General features: G+C 48.2%; 1 protein-coding gene across 9 annotated transcripts in view; it reads right to left on the bottom strand.

Moving 5' to 3' along the window:
* Window positions 1-18,934, bottom strand: part of HDAC5 (histone deacetylase 5) — a 178,967-nt gene that overhangs the window by 46,595 nt on the left and 113,438 nt on the right. The gene's annotated exons all lie outside the window — the stretch shown is intronic.

Below are 18,934 nucleotides of genomic sequence, written 5' to 3'. Positions count from 1 at the left end.
GCAACAGACATCCTATCACAATAAAAGGTTTTGTTAAAGAGAAATAGTGAATGTGTGAATTTGCTGCTCTTCTTCCTACTTTCTAAAGAGTCTCAGCTTTTCCTCTTGTTGCTGCCTTATCAGTTCTCGGATGATATTTTTTTTTACTAATTTTTTATTAGATATATTTCAGCATTAAAAACCACATTTCTACTCATTACAGCGTTTCAGTATCAATATCAGTAATATTAACATAGTTACTATTCTATATATTTTATAATCCTTTAGTTATTTATTTTTAAATTGTGACAATATTTACAGATATATACAGCATTTTCTCATTTTGCTATACATGTATTACATATATCGTATGTAACAACGTTATGTCTATCTTCTAACCAGTTTACCATATATTCCATATTTTATAGTGTTCCATTTTTTCTCTATCCTTTAATTCCATAGTTAACTTATCCATCTCTGCACACTCGTATCTTTCTTATTATCATTACATCAGAGGGGACGTTGTCTTTTTTCCAATTTTGGGCAAAGGCAATCCTGGCTGCAGTTATTATATGAAGTGTTATATATTGAAGTTCTTTACTATGTTTCTTCTTAATATGCCCAATAAAAATAATTCCGGTTTCAATTAAATTTTTTGTTTTGTACTTTCTTCCAGTCATTTCTTTATTTTGAGCCAATATTTCCTCACTTTGGGGCAGGTCCACCACATGTGGTAAAAAGTTCCTTGTTTATACTTGCATCTCCAACATTTGGGCAACCTATTCGGAAACATTTTGGCCAATCTTGCTTGGGGCAAATGGGTGTTGGTCCTATCTGAACACCTCTTCTACTGGAGGCTGGGAGAGAGAATCCAGGATGGGTGTTGCTCTGTTCTTTTGCCTGGAGACTAAGCACGCAATCATAATTTGCATATGTAGTCCCGCCTTCCTCGCCAGGTGCTTCCCCAGTTCTGTGAAGGCGTAGCAATGAAGTAAATTTGACCTGAAAAATTATAAGCCCCTCCTGGACTGTGAACCAGACGTTAAAAAGGGTGGGGCTGGATTCTCTTTCCCAGCCTTCAGTAGAAGAGGTGTTCAGATAGGGCCAACACCCATTCTCCCTGGAACTGGATCGAGAGAATCCAGGATGGGACCTACCAAAGCCTGCCTGTCCCTCCAATGGGTGGGTAGCTGTCTGATCTTAAGTCCTCTGCAGTATGTACTCTCTGGAGGATGCGCCTCCCAAAGTCTGCTTCAGCCAAAGCGAATCTGTCCAATTTATAATGATGGATGAATGGGGAAGGGGAGGACCAGGTGGCTGCCCGACACACCTCTTCAATGGAAACCTGTGTCATCCACGCCGCTGTAGTGGCCGCACTTCTGGTAGAATGAGCCGTAATTCAGCCAGGTACTGGGAGGGCCTGTACCTCATTTGCTTTAACTATACAGGCCCTAATCCATCTTCCCATCGTAGAAAGAGACACTCTATTGCCCAAAGTTGATGACTGAAATGAAACAAACAAGGATTCCATCTTGTTTAGATTTATCCAATCGTTAAGCCAAGTCATGGCTATCAATGGTAGTAACGTTCCCAATCCAGGAGTCCAAAACCTACCTTATTTCTGCTGTCTTGCAACAGCTTTAATTTTATTTGAGATTTCTTCCCTAGCCAAATAAACTTTAATATTGCTTTATTAAGTTCTTCAAAAAAATTCCCTAATTTTATTAGTACTGTTTGGGAGAGAAAGGATTTTAGGTAATATATAAATTTTAATTGTGGCAATTCTTCCAATTAGTTTATTTTCGCCCAATTGTCCAAATCTTTTTGTATTTGTTGTACTAATTTATTATAATTGTCTTCTTTTATAGGAGCATTTCGCTGTTAACCAAATTCCAAGATATTTCACTTTCTTAGTCGTCCGAGTCCCTAATTTCTCCTCCAATTTCTCTTTCTGACTAGTGGTAAAGTTTTAAGTATCTTTGTCTTGTCTTTATTTATTTTAAGCCCTGCTACTATGCTGAATTCGTCTATTTCTTGCATTAGTCTGATTCCGATCTCTAATGGAACTTCTATATTACTGGGTTTGGTACATGCTGTGGTATTGGGTCACAAAAGCTGACTCTGTAAATCACTCAGAGATGATTGTAAAGTGCTGTGAAGTGGTATATAAGTCTTGAAAGCTACTGCCTTCGCATTTTGGCATGCATATATATTCTGTATCACCGCATTCATTGGGGTTGCCATTTGCTTGTTTTCCCTGTTCACGTGGATATCTCTGTTAGATATAAGTTATTTTCCTTTAGGTTATTGCACGGTGTTTTGGATATCCCACTCTGCCACCACGTTGCCATGGATCCTCTTGGCCTTCCTGCTTTGGCTTACATGCTTAGAGTGAGCATTTTTTTTTTCCCAATGTAAGAATCTGTTGAACTGAAGAAACTAACCTTTTTATTTGACCCATTATTAGTGGGTTTGGTACATGTTGTGGTATTGGGTCACAAAGGCTGACTCTGTAAACCACTCAGACGGGGTTGTAAAGTGCTGTGAAGTGGTATATAAGTCTTGAAAGCTACTGCCTTCGCATTTTGGTTGCATATATATTCTGTATCACCGCATTGATTGGGGTTGCCATTTGCTTGTTTTTCTCTTTCAGATGGACATCTCTGTTCAATATTTATTTATTCAAATTTGTATTTTATTTTATTTAAATATCTACTTTGCTTTATGATATTGCACGGTGTTTTGGATATCCCACTCTGCCACCACGTTGCCATGGATCCTCTGGTCTATATCCAATTCAATGGGCTCTCATACCCCAGAGGGCCCACTCCAGCCTCCTTGACCTTTTAGGCAACCCTTGATTGCTGTCACTCTTCCCAGGTCTACTGCTGCTCCTTATTACCAGGAATAAAGTCATTCTTCCCAATGAGTCTCAGCTTTTCCTCTTGTTGCTGCCTTATGACTTCTGGGATGATATTGGCTCACAATTTAGGGCCTGATCCCATTCCAGATTGGCCTTCCTGCTTTGTATTAGATGCTTAGAGTGGGCACTTTCTTCTCCCAATGTAAGAATCTGTTCAACTGAAGAAACTAACCTTTTTCTTTGACCCATATTAGTGGGTTTGGTACATGCTGCGGTATTGGGCACAAAGGCTGACTCTGTAAACCACTCAGACGGGATTGTAAAGTGCTGTGAAGTGGTATATAAGTCCCATTTTGGCTTGCATATATATTCTGTATCACCGCATTCATTGGGGTTGCCATTTGCTTGTTTTCCCCACTCAGGTGGATATTTCTCTTAGATATCCTATTTTGCTTAAGGTTATTGCACTCTGTTTTGGATTCTCTGGCCTGTATCCAGTTCAGTGTGCTCTCATACCCCAGAGGGCCAACTCCAATCTCGCTGGCCTTTTAAGGAACCGTACTTTGCTGCCACACTCTTCCCAGGTCTACTGCTGCTCCTTATTACCAGGAATAGTGTCATCCTTCCCAATGAGTCTCAGCTTTTGCTCCTGTTGCTGCCTTATGACATCTCGGATGATATTGACTCACAGATTAGGGCCTGATCCCATTTTTGGCTGGCCTTCCTGCTTTGGCTTACATGGTTAGAGTGGGCACTTTCTTTTCGAAATGTAAGAATCTGTTGAACTTTTTATTTGACCCCTATTTGAGCCATATTTTATTTGATCCAGGTTTGGTGCATGCTGTGGTATTGGATCACGAAGGCTGACTCTGTAAACCACTCAGACGGGGTTGTAAAGTGCTGTGAAGTGGTATGTAAGTCTTGAAAGTTACTGCCTTCGCATTTTGGCATGCATATATATTCTGTATCACCGCATTGATTGGGGTTGCCATTTGCTTGTTTTCCCTGTTCAGGTGGATATCTCTGTTAGATATAAGTTATTTTCCTTTAGGTTATTGCATGGTGTTTTGGATATCCCACTCTGCCACCACGTTGCCATGGATCCTCTTGGCCTTCCTGCTTTGGCTTACATGCTTAGAGTGAGCATTTTTTTTTCCCAATGTAAGAATCTGTTGAACTGAAGAAACTAACCTTTTTATTTGACCCATTATTAGTGGGTTTGGTACATGTTGTGGTATTGGGTCACAAAGGCTGACTCTGTAAACCACTCAGACGGGGTTGTAAAGTGCTGTGAAGTGGTATATAAGTCTTGAAAGCTACTGCCTTCGCATTTTGGTTGCATATATATTCTGTATCACCGCATTGATTGGGGTTGCCATTTGCTTGTTTTTCTCTTTCAGATGGACATCTCTGTTCAATATCTACTTTGCTTTATGATATTGCACGGTGTTTTGGATATCCCACTCTGCCACCACGTTGCCATGGATCCTCTGGTCTATATCCAGTTCAGTGGGCTCTCATACCCCAGAGGGCCCACTCCAGCCTCCTTGACCTTTTAGGCAACCCTTGATTGCTGTCACTCTTCCCAGGTCTACTGCTGCTCCTTATTACCAGGAATAAAGTCATTCTTCCCAATGAGTCTCAGCTTTTCCTCTTGTTGCTGCCTTATGACTTCTGGGACGATATTGGCTCACAACTTAGGGCCTGATCCCATTTCAGATTGGCCTTCCTGCTTTGGCTTAGATGCTTAGAGTGGGCACTTTCTTCTCCCAATGTAAGAATCTGTTCAACTGAAGAAACTAACCTTTTTCTTTGACCCATATTAGTGGGTTTGGTACATGCTGCGGTATTGGGCACAAAGGCTGACTCTGTAAACCACTCAGACGGGGTTGTAAAGTGCTGTGAAATGGTATATAAGTCCCATTTTGGCTTGCATATATATTCTGTATCACCGCATTCATTGGGGTTGCCATTTGCTTGTTTTCCCCACTCAGGTGGATATTTCTCTTAGATATCCTATTTTGCTTAAGGTTATTGCACTCTGTTTTGGATTCTCTGGCCTGTATCCAGTTCAGTGTGCTCTCATACCCCAGAGGGCCAACTCCAACCTCCCTGGCCTTTTAGGCAACCCTTGATTGCTGTCACTCTTCCCAGGTCTACTGCTGCTCCTTATTACCAGGAATAAAGTCATCCGTCCCAATGAGTCTCAGCTTTTCCTCTTATTAATTAATTAATTTATTAATTAAATTTCTATACCGCCCTTCTCCTGAAGGACTCCGGGTGGTGTACAGCCTGATTTAAAACACATAAATACACAATATAAATCCCAGATTTAAAATGCATTTAAAACGAAATAGTTAACTGGCCAAATTAACTAAAACGGTCATAGACCGATATAAAACCCTTAAAATTTAAAATTATAAATAGATTAATACATTAAAATTAAGTTAAAATTAAATTATAACACTTAGGCTAGTCCCCCCCAATTGAATAATAGAGTCTTCAGTTCCCGCTTGAAGGTTCGGAGGTCGGGAAGTTGACGTAGCCCTGAAGGTAACTCATTCCATAGGGTCAGTGCAGCCACAGAGAAGGCTCTCCCTCTGGGGGCCACCAGCCGACAGTTTGGCTGATGGCACCCGGAGCAGGCCCACTTTGTGGGAGCGCACAGGTCGTTGGGAGGCTATCGATGGCAGAAGGCTCGTAAATAGCCCGGTCCTAAGCCATGGAGCGCTTTGAAGGTAAGCACTAACACCTTGAATTGCACCCGGAAGGCTACCGGCAGCCAGTGCAGGCCACGCAGGATAGGTGTTATATGGGAGCAATGTGGTGCTCCCACTATTATCCGCGCAGCCGCATTCTGGACTAGCAGGAGCCTCCCGGTGCTCTTCAAGGGGAGCCCCATGTAGAGAGCATTGTAATAGTCCAAGCGAGAGGTAACGAGGGCGTGAGTGACCGTGTGTAGGGAGTCCCGGTCAAGAAAGGGGCGCAACTGGCGCATCAGGCGAACCTGATGAAATGCTCCCCTGGCGACGGCCGTCAGGTGCTCTTCTAGGGACAGCCAATCGTCCAGGAGAACGCCCAAGTTGCGCACCCTTCCCCTGGGGGTCAGAACTTCACCCCCCACAGTCAGCGAAGGCGTAAGCTGACTGTACAGGGACGCCGGAACCCACAGCCACTCTGTCTTGGTGGGGTTGAGCTGGAGCCTGTTCCTCCCCATCCAGACCCGCACGGCCTCCAGACACCAGTCCATCACCTCGACAGCTTCGCAGGGGTGGTTCGGGGTGGAAATGTACAGCTGAGTATCATCAGCGTACAGATGATAATCCACCCCGAAACCACGGATAACCTCACCCAGCGGCTTCATATAGATGTTGAACAGGAGAGGCGAGAGAACCGACCCCTGAGGCACCCCACAAGTGAGGCACCTAGAGGTCGATCTCCGCCCCCCTGCCAACACCGTCTGCGAATGGTCAGAGAGATAGGATGAGAACCACCGGTAAACGGTGCCTCCCACCCCCAATCCCTCCAACCGCCGCAGCAGGATACCATGGTCGATAGTATCAAAAGCCGCCGAGAGATCTAACAGGACCAGGACAGAGGAACATCCCCTGTCCCGAGCCTTCCAGAGGTCATCCACCAGCGCGACCAAAGCCGTCTCGGTGCTGTAACCAGGTCTGAAGCCGGACTGGAACGGGTCTAGAAAGACAGTTTCCTCCAGGTATTGGGGAAGCTGATATGCCACCACACTCTCAACAACCTTCGCCAGAAAGCAAAGGTTGGAGACTGGACGATAGTTCGCCAATACAGCTGGATCCAAGGATGGCTTCTTGAGGAGGGGCCTCACCACCGCCTCTTTCAAGGCGGTGGGAAAAATGCCCTCCAACAAGGAAGCGTTGGTAATTCCCAGGAGCCAGCCTCGTGTCACCACCCGTGTGGCCAGTACCAACCAGGAGGGACACGGGTCCAACATGTGGTGGGATTCAGCCTAGCCAACAACCTGTCCATGTCATCAGGGGTCACAGGCTCAAACTCAGCCAGGTAATATCCACAAGACTCGTCCCCGTCCCCTCGCCCGGATCTATCCAATCAGTGTCCAGTCCATCCGGATCCGAGCGATTTTATCGGACAGTTACTGTACAAAATCCTCAGCACGCCCCTGCAAGGGGTCTTCCCGAGCCTCCTGCGAAAGCAGGGAGCGGGTCACTTTAAACAGGGTAGCTGGGCGGTTATCTGCCGATGCGATAAGAGCGGAGAAATAATTATGTTTCGCCGTTCTCATCGCCACTAGATAGGTCTGAATATGAGACCTAACTAGTGTTCGGTCGGATTTGGTGCGGCTGGACCTCCAGGCACTCTCTAGGCGTCTTTTCCGGCGCTTCATCTCCCTCAGCTCCTCGTTATACCAAGGAGCTGGGCGAGTTCGGCGCCGGTTCAGAGGCCGCAAAGGCACGACGCGGTCCAAAGCCCCGGCGGCCACCCCTTCCCAGGCGGCCACCAGTTCTTCGACCGAGTTGTGGGCTAATTCCCCAGGAAGCGGCCCAAGCTCCGTCAGGAACCTCTCAGGGTCCATCAGGCGCCTGGGATGGAACCATCGAACCGGCTCTGCCTCCCTGCGGCGGGGTGCGGCGGTTCGAAAGTCTAGCTGAAGGAGTAAATGATCTGACCATGACAAGGGTTTAACAATTAATTCCCCTAAATCCAGATCATTAAGCCACTGTCCCAAGACGAAATTCAAGTCCAGAGTGTAACCCCCGGTGTGGGTGGGACCATTAACTACCTGGGTCAGGTCCAAGGCCGCCATGGAAGCCATGAACTCCCGAACTGCCGTTGACGATTCGCCCACCGACGGCAAGTTGAAATCCCCCATAACCATAAGTCTGGGGGTCTCAACGCCATCCCGGCTATCATCTCCGACAACTCGGGCAGGCCTGCTGCCATGCAGTAAGGAGCCAGGTACGTAACCAGCATGCCCACCTGTACCCCACGGCCCCACTTTACCAGAAGGGTTTCACAACCGGCTATCTGCGGGACAGTGACCTCCCTCGGTTCTAGACCCTCGTGGATAACAACCGCTACCTCCCCACCCCTACCCTGGGCCCTCAGTTGATGGAATGCCTGGAAACCTGGTGGGCACATCTCGACAAGAGGAACCCCCCTTCTGCGCCCAACAGAAGGGGGGTTGCTGCTTTATGACTTGTTGCTGCTTTATGACTTCTGGGACGATATTGTCTCACAACTTAGGGCCTGAAACCATTTCAGATTGGCCTTCCTGCTTTGGCTTAGATGCTTAGAGTGGGCACTTTCTTCTCCCAATGTAAGAATCTGTTCAACTGGAGAAACTAACCTTTTTCTTTGACCCATATTAGTGGGTTTGGTACATGCTGCGGTATTGGGCACAAAGGCTGACTCTGTAAACCACTCAGACGGGGTTGTAAAGTGTTGTGAAGTGGTATATAAGTCTTGAAAACTACTGCCTTCGCATTTTGGCTTGCATATATATTCTGTATCACCGCATTGATTGGGGTTGCCATTTGCTTGTTTTCCCTGTTCACGTGGATATCTCTGTTAGATATAAGTTATTTTCCTTTAGGTTATTGCATGGTGTTTTGGATATCCCACTCTGCCACCACGTTGCCATGGATCCTCTTGGCCTTCCTGCTTTGGCTTACATGCTTAGAGTGAGCATTTTTTTCCCCCAATGTAAGAATCTGTTGAACTGAAGAAACTAACCTTTTTATTTGACCCATTATTAGTGGGTTTGGTACATGTTGTGGTATTGGGTCACAAAGGCTGACTCTGTAAACCACTCAGACGGGGTTGTAAAGTGCTGTGAAGTGGTATATAAGTCTTGAAAGCTACTGCCTTCGCATTTTGGTTGCATATATATTCTGTATCACCGCATTGATTGGGGTTGCCATTTGCTTGTTTTTCTCTTTCAGATGGACATCTCTGTTCAATATCTACTTTGCTTTATGATATTGCACGGTGTTTTGGATATCCCACTCTGCCACCACGTTGCCATGGATCCTCTGGTCTATATCCAGTTCAGTGGGCTCTCATACCCCAGAGGGCCCACTCCAGCCTCCTTGACCTTTTAGACAACTGTACTTTGCTGCCACACTCTTCCCAGGTCTACTGCTGCTCCTTATTACCAGGAATAAAGTCATTCTTCCCAATGAGTCTCAGCTTTTCCTCTTGTTGCTGCCTTATGACTTCTGGGACGATATTGGCTCACACCTTAGGGCCTGATCCCATTTCAGATTGGCCTTCCTGCTTTGGCTTAGATGCTTAGAGTGGGTACTTTCTTCTCCCAATGTAAGAATCTGTTCAACTGGAAAAACTAACCTTTTTCTTTGACCCATATTAGTGGGTTTGGTACGTGCTGCGGTATTGGGCACAAAGGCTGACTCTGTAAACCACTCAGACGGGGTTGTAAAGTGCTGTGAAGTGGTATATAAGTCCCATTTTGGCTTGCATATATATTCTGTATCACCGCATTCATTGGGGTTGCCATTTGCTTGTTTTCCCCACTCAGGTGGATATTTCTCTTAGATATCCTATTTTGCTTAAGGTTATTGCACTCTGTTTTGGATTCTCTGGCCTGTATCCAGTTCAGTGTGCTCTCATACCCCGGAGGGCCAACTCCAATCTCGCTGGCCTTTTAAGGAACCGTACTTTGCTGCCACACTCTTCCCAGGTCTACTGCTGCTCCTTATTACCAGGAATAGTGTCATCCTTCCCAATGAGTCTCAGCTTTTTCTCCTGTTGCTGCCTTATGACATCTCGGATGATATTGACTCACAGATTAGGGCCTGATCCCATTTTTGGCTGGCCTTCCTGCTTTGGCTTACATGGTTAGAGTGGGCACTTTCTTTTCGAAATGTAAGAATCTGTTGAACTTTTTATTTGACCCCTATTTGAGCCATATTTTATTTGATCCAGGTTTGGTGCATGCTGTGGTATTGGATCACGAAGGCTGACTCTGTAAACCACTCAGACGGGGTTGTAAAGTGCTGTGAAGTGGTATGTAAGTCTTGAAAGCTACTGCCTTCGCATTTTGGCTTCCATATATATTCTGTATCACCGCATTGATTGGGGTTGCCATTTGCTTGTTTTCCCTGTTCAGGTGGATATCTCTATTAGATATCCTATTTTGCTTTAAGATTTTGCACTTTTTTGGATTCTCTGGCCTGTATCCAGTTCAGTGGGCTCTCAAACCCCAAAGGGCCCACTCCAATCTCCCTGACCTTTTAGACAACCCTTGATTGCTGTCACTCTTCCCAGGTCTACTGCTGCTCCTTATTACCAGGAATAAAGTCATCCGTCCCAATGAGTCTCAGCTTTTCCTCTTTTTGCTGCCTTATGACTTCTGAGATGATATTGGCTCACAGATTAGGGCCTGATCCCATTTCAGATTGGCCTTCCTGCTTTGTATTAGATGCTTAGAGTGGGCACTTTTTTCTCCCAATGTAAGAATCTGTTCAACTGGAGGAACAAACCTTTTTATTTGACACATATTAGTAGGTTTGGTACATGCTGTGGTATTGGATCACAAAGGCTGACTCTGTAAACCACTCAGACTGGGTTGTAAAGTGCTGTGAAGTGGTATATAAGTCTTGAAAGTTACTGCCTTCGCATTTTGGCATGCATATATATTCTGTATCACCGCATTCATTGGGGTTGCCATTTGCTTGTTTTCCCTGTTCACGTGGATATCTCTGTTAGATATAAGTTATTTTCCTTTAGGTTATTGCATGGTGTTTTGGATATCCCACTCTGCCACCACGTTGCCATGGATCCTCTTGGCCTTCCTGCTTTGGCTTACATGCTTAGAGTGAGCATTTTTTTCCCCCAATGTAAGAATCTGTTGAACTGAAGAAACTAACCTTTTTATTTGACCCATTATTAGTGGGTTTGGTACATGTTGTGGTATTGGGTCACAAAGGCTGACTCTGTAAACCACTCAGACGGGGTTGTAAAGTGCTGTGAAGTGGTATATAAGTCTTGAAAGCTACTGCCTTCGCATTTTGGTTGCATATATATTCTGTATCACCGCATTGATTGGGGTTGCCATTTGCTTGTTTTTCTCTTTCAGATGGACATCTCTGTTCAATATCTACTTTGCTTTATGATATTGCACGGTGTTTTGGATATCCCACTCTGCCACCACGTTGCCATGGATTCTCTGGCCTGTATCCAGTTCAGTGTGCTCTCATACCCCAGAGGGCCAACTCCAACCTCCCTGGCCTTTTAGGCAACCTTCCCAGGTCTACTGCTGCTCCTTATTACCAGGAATAAAGTCATCCGTCCCAATGAGTCTCAGCTTTTCCTCTTTTTGCTGCTTTATGACTTCTGAGATGATATTGGCTCACAACTTAGGGCCTGATCCCATTTCAGATTGGCCTTCCTGCTTTGGCTTAGATGCTTAGAGTCAACTGAAGAAACTAACCTTTTTCTTTGACCCATATTAGTGGGTTTGGTACATGCTGCGGTATTGGGCACAAAGGCTGACTCTGTAAACCACTCAGACGGGGTTGTAAAGTGCTGTGAAATGGTATATAAGTCCCATTTTGGCTTGCATATATATTCTGTATCACCGCATTCATTGGGGTTGCCATTTGCTTGTTTTCCCCACTCAGGTGGATATTTCTCTTAGATATCCTATTTTGCTTAAGGTTATTGCACTCTGTTTTGGATTCTCTGGCCTGTATCCAGTTCAGTGTGCTCTCATACCCCAGAGGGCCAACTCCAACCTCCCTGGCCTTTTAGGCAACCCTTGATTGCTGTCACTCTTCCCAGGTCTACTGCTGCTCCTTATTACCAGGAATAAAGTCATCCGTCCCAATGAGTCTCAGCTTTTCCTCTTATTAATTAATTAATTTATTAATTAAATTTCTATACCGCCCTTCTCCCGAAGGACTCCGGGTGGTGTACAGCCTGATTTAAAACACATAAATATACAATATAAATCCCAGATTTAAAATGCATTTAAAACGAAATAGTTAACAGGCCAAATTAACTAAAACGGTTATAGACTGATATAAAACCCTTAAAATTTAAAATTATAAATAGATTAATACATTAAAATTAAGTTAAAATTAAATTATAACACTTAGGCTAGTCCCCCCCAATTGAATAATAGAGTCTTCAGTTCCCGCTTGAAGGTTCGGAGGTCGGGAAGTTGACGTAGCCCTGAAGGTAACTCATTCCATAGGGTCAGTGCAGCCACAGAGAAGGCTCTCCCTCTGGGGGCCACCAGCCGACAGTTTGGCTGATGGCACCCGGAGCAGGCCCACTTTGTGGGAGCGCACAGGTCGTTGGGAGGCTATCGATGGCAGAAGGCTCGTAAATAGCCCGGTCCTAAGCCATGGAGCGCTTTGAAGGTAAGCACTAACACCTTGAATTGCACCCGGAAGGCTACCGGCAGCCAGTGCAGGCCACACAGGATAGGTGTTATATGGGAGCAACGTGGTGCCCCCTCTATTACCCGCGCAGCTGCATTCTGGACTAGCTGGAGCCTCCTGGTGCTCTTCAAGGGGAGCCCCATGTAGAGAGCATTGCAATAGTCCAAGCGAGAGGTAACGAGGGCATGAGTGACTGTGCGTAAGGAGTCCCGGTCAAGAAAGGGGCGCAACTGGCGCATCAGGCGAACCTGATAAAATGCTCCCCTGGCGACGGCCGTCAGATGTTCTTCTAGGGACAGCCAATCGTCCAGGAGAATGCCCAAGTTGCGCACCCTTCCACTGGGGGTCAGAACTTCACCCCCCACAGTCAGTGAAGGCGTAAACTGACTGTACCGGGACGCCGGAACCCACAGCCACTCTGTCTTGGTGGGGTTGAGCTGGAGCCTGTTCCTCCCCATCCAGACCCGCACGGCCTCAAGACACCGGTCCATCACCTCGACAGCTTTGCTGGGGTGGTTCGGGGTGGAAATGTACAGCTGAGTATCATCAGCATACAGATGATAATCCACCCCGAAACCACGGATGACCTCACCCAGTGGCTTCATATAGATGTTGAACAGGAAAGACGAGAGATCCGACCCCTGAGGCACCCCACAAGTGAGGCACCTAGAGGTCGATCTCTGCCCTCCTGCCAACACCATCTGCGAACGGTCAGAGAGATAGGATGATAAACGGTGCCTCCCACCTCCAATCCCTGCAACCGCCGCAGCAGGATACCACGGTCGATGATATCAAAGGCCGCCAAGAGATCTAACAGGACCAGGACAGAGGAACATCCCTGTCCCGAGCCCTCAGAGGTCATCCACCAGCGACCAAAGCCGTCTCGGTGCTGTAACCAGGTCTGAAGCGGACTGGAGCGGTCTAGAAAGACAATTTCCTCCAGGTATTGGGGAAGCTGATATGCCACCACACTCTCAACAACCTTCGCCAGAAAGCGAAGGTTGGAGACTGACGATAGTTCGCCAATACAGCTGGATCCAAGGATGGCTTCTTGAGGAGGGCCTCACCACCGCCTCTTTCAAGGCGGTGGAAAATGCCCTCCAACAAGGCGTTGGTAATTCCAGGAGCCAGCCTCGTGTCACCTCCCGTGTGGCCAGTACCAACCAGGAGGGACACGGGTCCAATAAACATGTGGTGGGATTCAGCCTAGCCAACAACCTGTCCATGTCATCAGGGGTCACAGGATCAAACTCAGCCAGGTAATATCCACAAGACTCGTCCCGTCCCTCGCCGGATCTATCCAATCAGTGTCCAGTCCATCCGGATCCGAGCGATTTTATCGGACAGATACTGTACAAAATCCTCAGCACGCCCTGCAAGGGGTCCTCCCGAGCCTCCTGCGAAAGCAGGGAGCGGGTCACCTAAACAGGGTGGCTGGGCGGTTATCTGCCGATGCGATAAGAGCGGAGAAATAATTATTTGCTGTTTTTATCGCCACTAGATAGGTCTGAATATGAGACCTAACTAGTGTTCGGTCAGATTTGGTGCGGCTGGACCTCCAGGCACTCTCTAGGCGTCTTTTCCGGCGCTTCATCTCCCTCAGCTCCTCGTTATACCAAGGAGCTGGGCGAGTTCGGCGCCGGGTCAAAGGCCGCAAAGGCATGACGCGGTCCAAAGCCCCGGCGGCCACCCCTTCCCAGGCGGCCACCAGTTCTTCGACCGAGTTGTGGGCTAATTCCCCAGGAAGCGGCCCAAGCTCCGTCAGGAACCTCTCAGGGTCCATCAGGCGCCTGGGACGGAACCATTGAACCGGCTCTGCCTCCCTGCGGCGGGGTGCAGCGGTTCGAAAGTCTAGCTGAAGGAGTAAATGATCTGACCATGACAAGGGTTTAACAATTAATTCCCCAAAATCCAGATCATTAAGCCACTGTCCCAAGACGAAAATCAAGTCCAGAGTGTTACCCCCAGTGTGGGTGGGACCATTAACTACCTGGGTCAGGTCCAAGGCCGCCATGGAAGCCATGAACTCCCGAACTGCCGTTGACGATTCGCCCACCGACGGCAAGTTGAAATCCCCCATAACCATAAGTCTGGGGGTCTCAACGCCATCCCGGCTATCATCTCCGACAACTCGGGCAGGCCTGCTGCCATGCAGTAAGGAGCCAGGTACGTAACCAGCATGCCCACCTGTACCCCACGGCCCCACTTTACCAGAAGGGTTTCACAACCGGCTATCTGCGGGACAGTGACCTCCCTCGGTTCTAGACCCTCGTGGATAACAACCGCTACCTCCCCACCCCTACCCTGGGCCCTCAGTTGATGGAATGCCTGGAAACCTGGTGGGCACATCTCGACAAGAGGAACCCCCCTTCTGCGCCCAACAGAAGGGGGGTTGCTGCTTTATTTATTTATTTATTTTTATTTATTTATTTAATCATATTTATATACCGCCCTATCTCCCAAGGGACTCAGGGCGGTTTACAGGCACTAAAAACAGATAAATAGAATATAAATACAATATAAAACATTTAAAAAACTTATTCTAAAGCCCGTCCAATTAAAAATAGAAATAAAACCCAATTTAAAACCCAAAATTTAAAATCTAGCTCAGTCCTGCACAATTAAATAAGTATGTTTTAAGCCCGCGGCGGAAGGTCCGAAGGTCCGAAAGCTGACGAAGTCCGGGGGGTAGATCGTTCCAGAGGGTGGGAGCCCCCACAGAGAAGGCCCTTCCCCTGGGTGTCGCCAGATGACATTGCCTCGCTGACGGCACCCTGAGGAGACCCTCTCTGTGAGAGCGCACGGGACGGTGGGAGGTATTCGGTCGCAGTAGGCGGTCCCGTAAATAACCCGGCCCAATGCCATGGAGCGCTTTAAAGGTGGTCACAAAACCTTGAGCGCACCCGGAAGGCCACAGGAAGCCAGTGCAGTCTGCGCAGGATAGGTGTCATATGGGAGCCACGAGGCTCCATCTATCACCCGCAGCTGCATTCTGGACTAACTGCAGCCTCCGGATGCCCCTCAAGGGAGCCCCATGTAGAGAGCATTGCAGTAATCCAGGCGAGACGTCACGAGTGCGTGAGTAACCGTGGATAGGGCATCCCGGTCCAGAAAGGCGCAACTGGCGTACCAGGCGAACCTGGTAGAACACTCTCCTGGAGACGGCGTCAAATGCTCTTCTAGAGACAGCCGTTCATCCAGGAGGGCGCCTAGTTGCTGACCCTCTCCATCGGGGCCAATGACTCGCCGCGATGGTCAGCCGCGATTTAGCTGACTGTACCGGGATGCCGGCATCCACAGCCACTCTGTCTTGGCGGGATTGAGCTTGAGCCTGTTTCTCCCCATCCAGACCCGTATGGCCTCCAGACACCGGGACAGCACTCGATAAGCTTCGTTGGGGTGGTTCGGTGTAGAAAGTACAGCTGAGTATCATCCGCATACAGCTGATACTTCACACCGAAACCACTGATGATCTCACCCAGCGGTTTCATGTAGATGTTAAACAGAAGGCGGCGAGGATCGACCCTGCGGCACCCACAAGTGAGGCGCCTCGGGCGACCTCTGCCCCCTGTCAACACCGACTGCGACGGTCGGAGAGATAGGAGGAGAACCACCGATAAACGGTGCCTCCCACTCCCAATCCCCCAACCGCGCAGCAGGATACCATGGTCGATGGTATCGAAAGCCGCTGAGAGGTCTAATAGGACCAGGGCAGAGGAACAACCCCTATCCTGGCCCTCCAGAGATCATCTACCAACGCGACCAAAGCCGTCTCCGTGCTGTAACCGGTCGGAAACCGGACTGGAACGGGTCTAGATAGACAGTTTCATCCAGGTGCAAGGAAGCTGATATGCCACCATATTTCTACAACCTTCGCGGCGGGTTGGAGACCGGACGATAATTACCTAAAACAGCCGGGTCCAGGGAAGGCTTCTTAAGGAGGGGCCTCACCACTGCCTCTTTCAAGGCGGCCGGGAAGACACCCTCCACCAAATAAGCGATCGTAATAGCCTGGAGCCAGCCTCGTGTCACCTCCCGAGTGGCCAGCACCAGCCAGGAGGGGCACGGGTCCAGTAAACACGTGGTGGCATTCAACCTACCCAGCAACCTGTCCATGTCCTCGGGAGCCACAGGGTCAAACTCATCCCAAATAATGTCGCCAAGACCACCCTCGAGCATCTCACCCGCATCACCGCAATCTTGGTCCAGACCATCCCGAAGCTGAACGATTTTATCGTATAGATAACCGTTAAACTCCTCAGCCCGTCCCTGCAACGGGTCATCCGCTCCCCTGATGAAGGAGGAGCGAGTCACCCAAACAGGGCGGCCGGGCGGTTATCTGCCGATGCAATGAGGGAGGCGTAGCTACGCCTCGCTTCCTCAATGCCACTAGGTAAGTCCTAGTAGGACTTCACTAGTGTCCGATCAGCTTCGAGCGGCTAGACCTCCAGGAACTCTCTAGGCGTCTTCTCCGGCGCTTCATCCCCTCAGCTCCTCGGAGAACCAAGGAGCCAGTTGGGCCCTGCGCGGGTCAGAGGCCGCAAAGGCACGACTCGGTCTAAGGCCCCGCCGCGGCCGTTCCCAGGCCGCAACAAGTTCCTCGGCCGAGCCGTGAGCCAGACCCTCAGGAAATGGCCCAAGCTCCGTCCGGAACCCATCCGGGTCCATCAGGCGCCTGGGACGGAACCAACGTTTCGGCTCCGTCTCCCTGCGGTGGTGAATGGCGGTCAGAAAGTCCAGGCGAAGAAGAGAGTGATCTGACCATGACAAAGGTTCAGTGACTATTTCCTTTAAGTCCAGATCTCTCAACCACTGACCAGAGAGAAAAATCAGGTCAGAGTGCCACCCCAATGTGAGTAGGGCCATCAATTACCTGGGTCAGGTCCAAGGCCGTCATGGAAGCCGTGAACTCCCGAGCCGCTGTCGATGACGGGCGGAAGATGGCAAGTTAAAGTCCCCCATGACTAAAAGTCTGGGGGTCTCAACTGCCACCCCGGCCAGCACCTCCAGGAGCTCGGGCAGGGCAGCTGTCACGTAGCAAGGAGCCAGGTACGCGATCAGCAAACCCATCTGACACCTATGACCCCATCTCACAAAGAGGGATTCGCACCCGGCAATCTGAGGCACAGTGGTCTCCCTCGGCTCTAGACTCTCTCTAATCACAACCGCCACCCCACCACCCCTACCCTGGGCCCTCGGTTGATGGAATGCACGGAAACCCGGCGGGCACATCTCAACGAGGGGCACACCCCCTTCCGTGCCCAACCAGGTCTCCGTAATGCCTATAAGGTCCGCGGAACCCCCCTGAATAAGATCACAAACAAGGGGGGCTTTGACTTGTTGCTGCTTTATGACTTCTGGGACGATATTGTCTCACAACTTAGGGCCTGAAACCATTTCAGATTTGCCTTCCTGCTTTGGCTTAGATGCTTAGAGTGGGCACTTTCTTCTCCCAATGTAAGAATCTGTTCAACTGAAGAAACTAACCTTTTTATTTGACCCATTATTAGTGGGTTTGGTACATGTTGTGGTATTGGGTCACAAAGGCTGACTCTGTAAACCACTCAGACGGGGTTGTAAAGTGCTGTGAAGTGGTATATAAGTCTTGAAAGCTACTGCCTTCGCATTTTGGTTGCATATATATTCTGTATCACCGCATTCATTGGGGTTGCCATTTGCTTGTTTTCCCTGTTCACGTGGATATCTCTGTTAGATATAAGTTATTTTCCTTTAGGTTATTGCATGGTGTTTTGGATATCCCACTCTGCCACCACGTTGCCATGGATCCTCTTGGCCTTCCTGCTTTGGCTTACATGCTTAGAGTGAGCATTTTTTTCCCCCAATGTAAGAATCTGTTGAACTGAAGAAACTAACCTTTTTATTTGACCCATTATTAGTGGGTTTGGTACATGTTGTGGTATTGGGTCACAAAGGCTGACTCTGTAAACCACTCAGACGGGGTTGTAAAGTGCTGTGAAGTGGTATATAAGTCTTGAAAGCTACTGCCTTCGCATTTTGGTTGCATATATATTATGTATCACCGCATTGATTGGGGTTGCCATTTGCTTGTTTTTCTCTTTCAGATGGACATCTCTGTTCAATATCTACTTTGCTTTATGATATTGCACGGTGTTTTGGATATCCCACTCTGCCACCACGTTGCCATGGATCCTCTGGTCTATATCCAATTCAGTGGGCTCTCATACCCCAGAGGGCCCACTCCAGCCTTCTTGACCTTTTAGACAACCGTACTTTGCTGCCACACTCTTCCCAGGTCTACTGCTGCTCCTTATTACCAGGAATAAAGTCATTCTTCCCAATGAGTCTCAGCTTTTCCTCTTGTTGCTGCCTTATGACTTCTGGGACGATATTGGCTCACAACTTAGGGCCTGATCCCATTTCAGATTGGCCTTCCTGCTTTGGCTTAGATGCTTAGAGTGGGCACTTTCTTCTCCCAATGTAAGAATCTGTTCAACTGAAGAAACTAACCTTTTTCTTTGACCCATATTAGTGGGTTTGGTACATGCTGCGGTATTGGGCACAAAGGCTGACTCTGTAAACCACTCAGACGGGGTTGTAAAGTGCTGTCAAGTGGTATATTAGTCCCATTTTGGCTTGCATATATATTCTGTATCACCGCATTCATTGGGGTTGCCATTTGCTTGTTTTCCCCACCTGAGTGGGGATA

This window comes from Ahaetulla prasina, chromosome 4 (genome assembly GCF_028640845.1).
Source record: "Ahaetulla prasina isolate Xishuangbanna chromosome 4, ASM2864084v1, whole genome shotgun sequence".
In the NCBI taxonomy this organism is placed as follows: Eukaryota; Metazoa; Chordata; class Lepidosauria; order Squamata; family Colubridae; genus Ahaetulla; species Ahaetulla prasina.
This window is presented reverse-complemented; position numbering and strand designations above follow the sequence as displayed.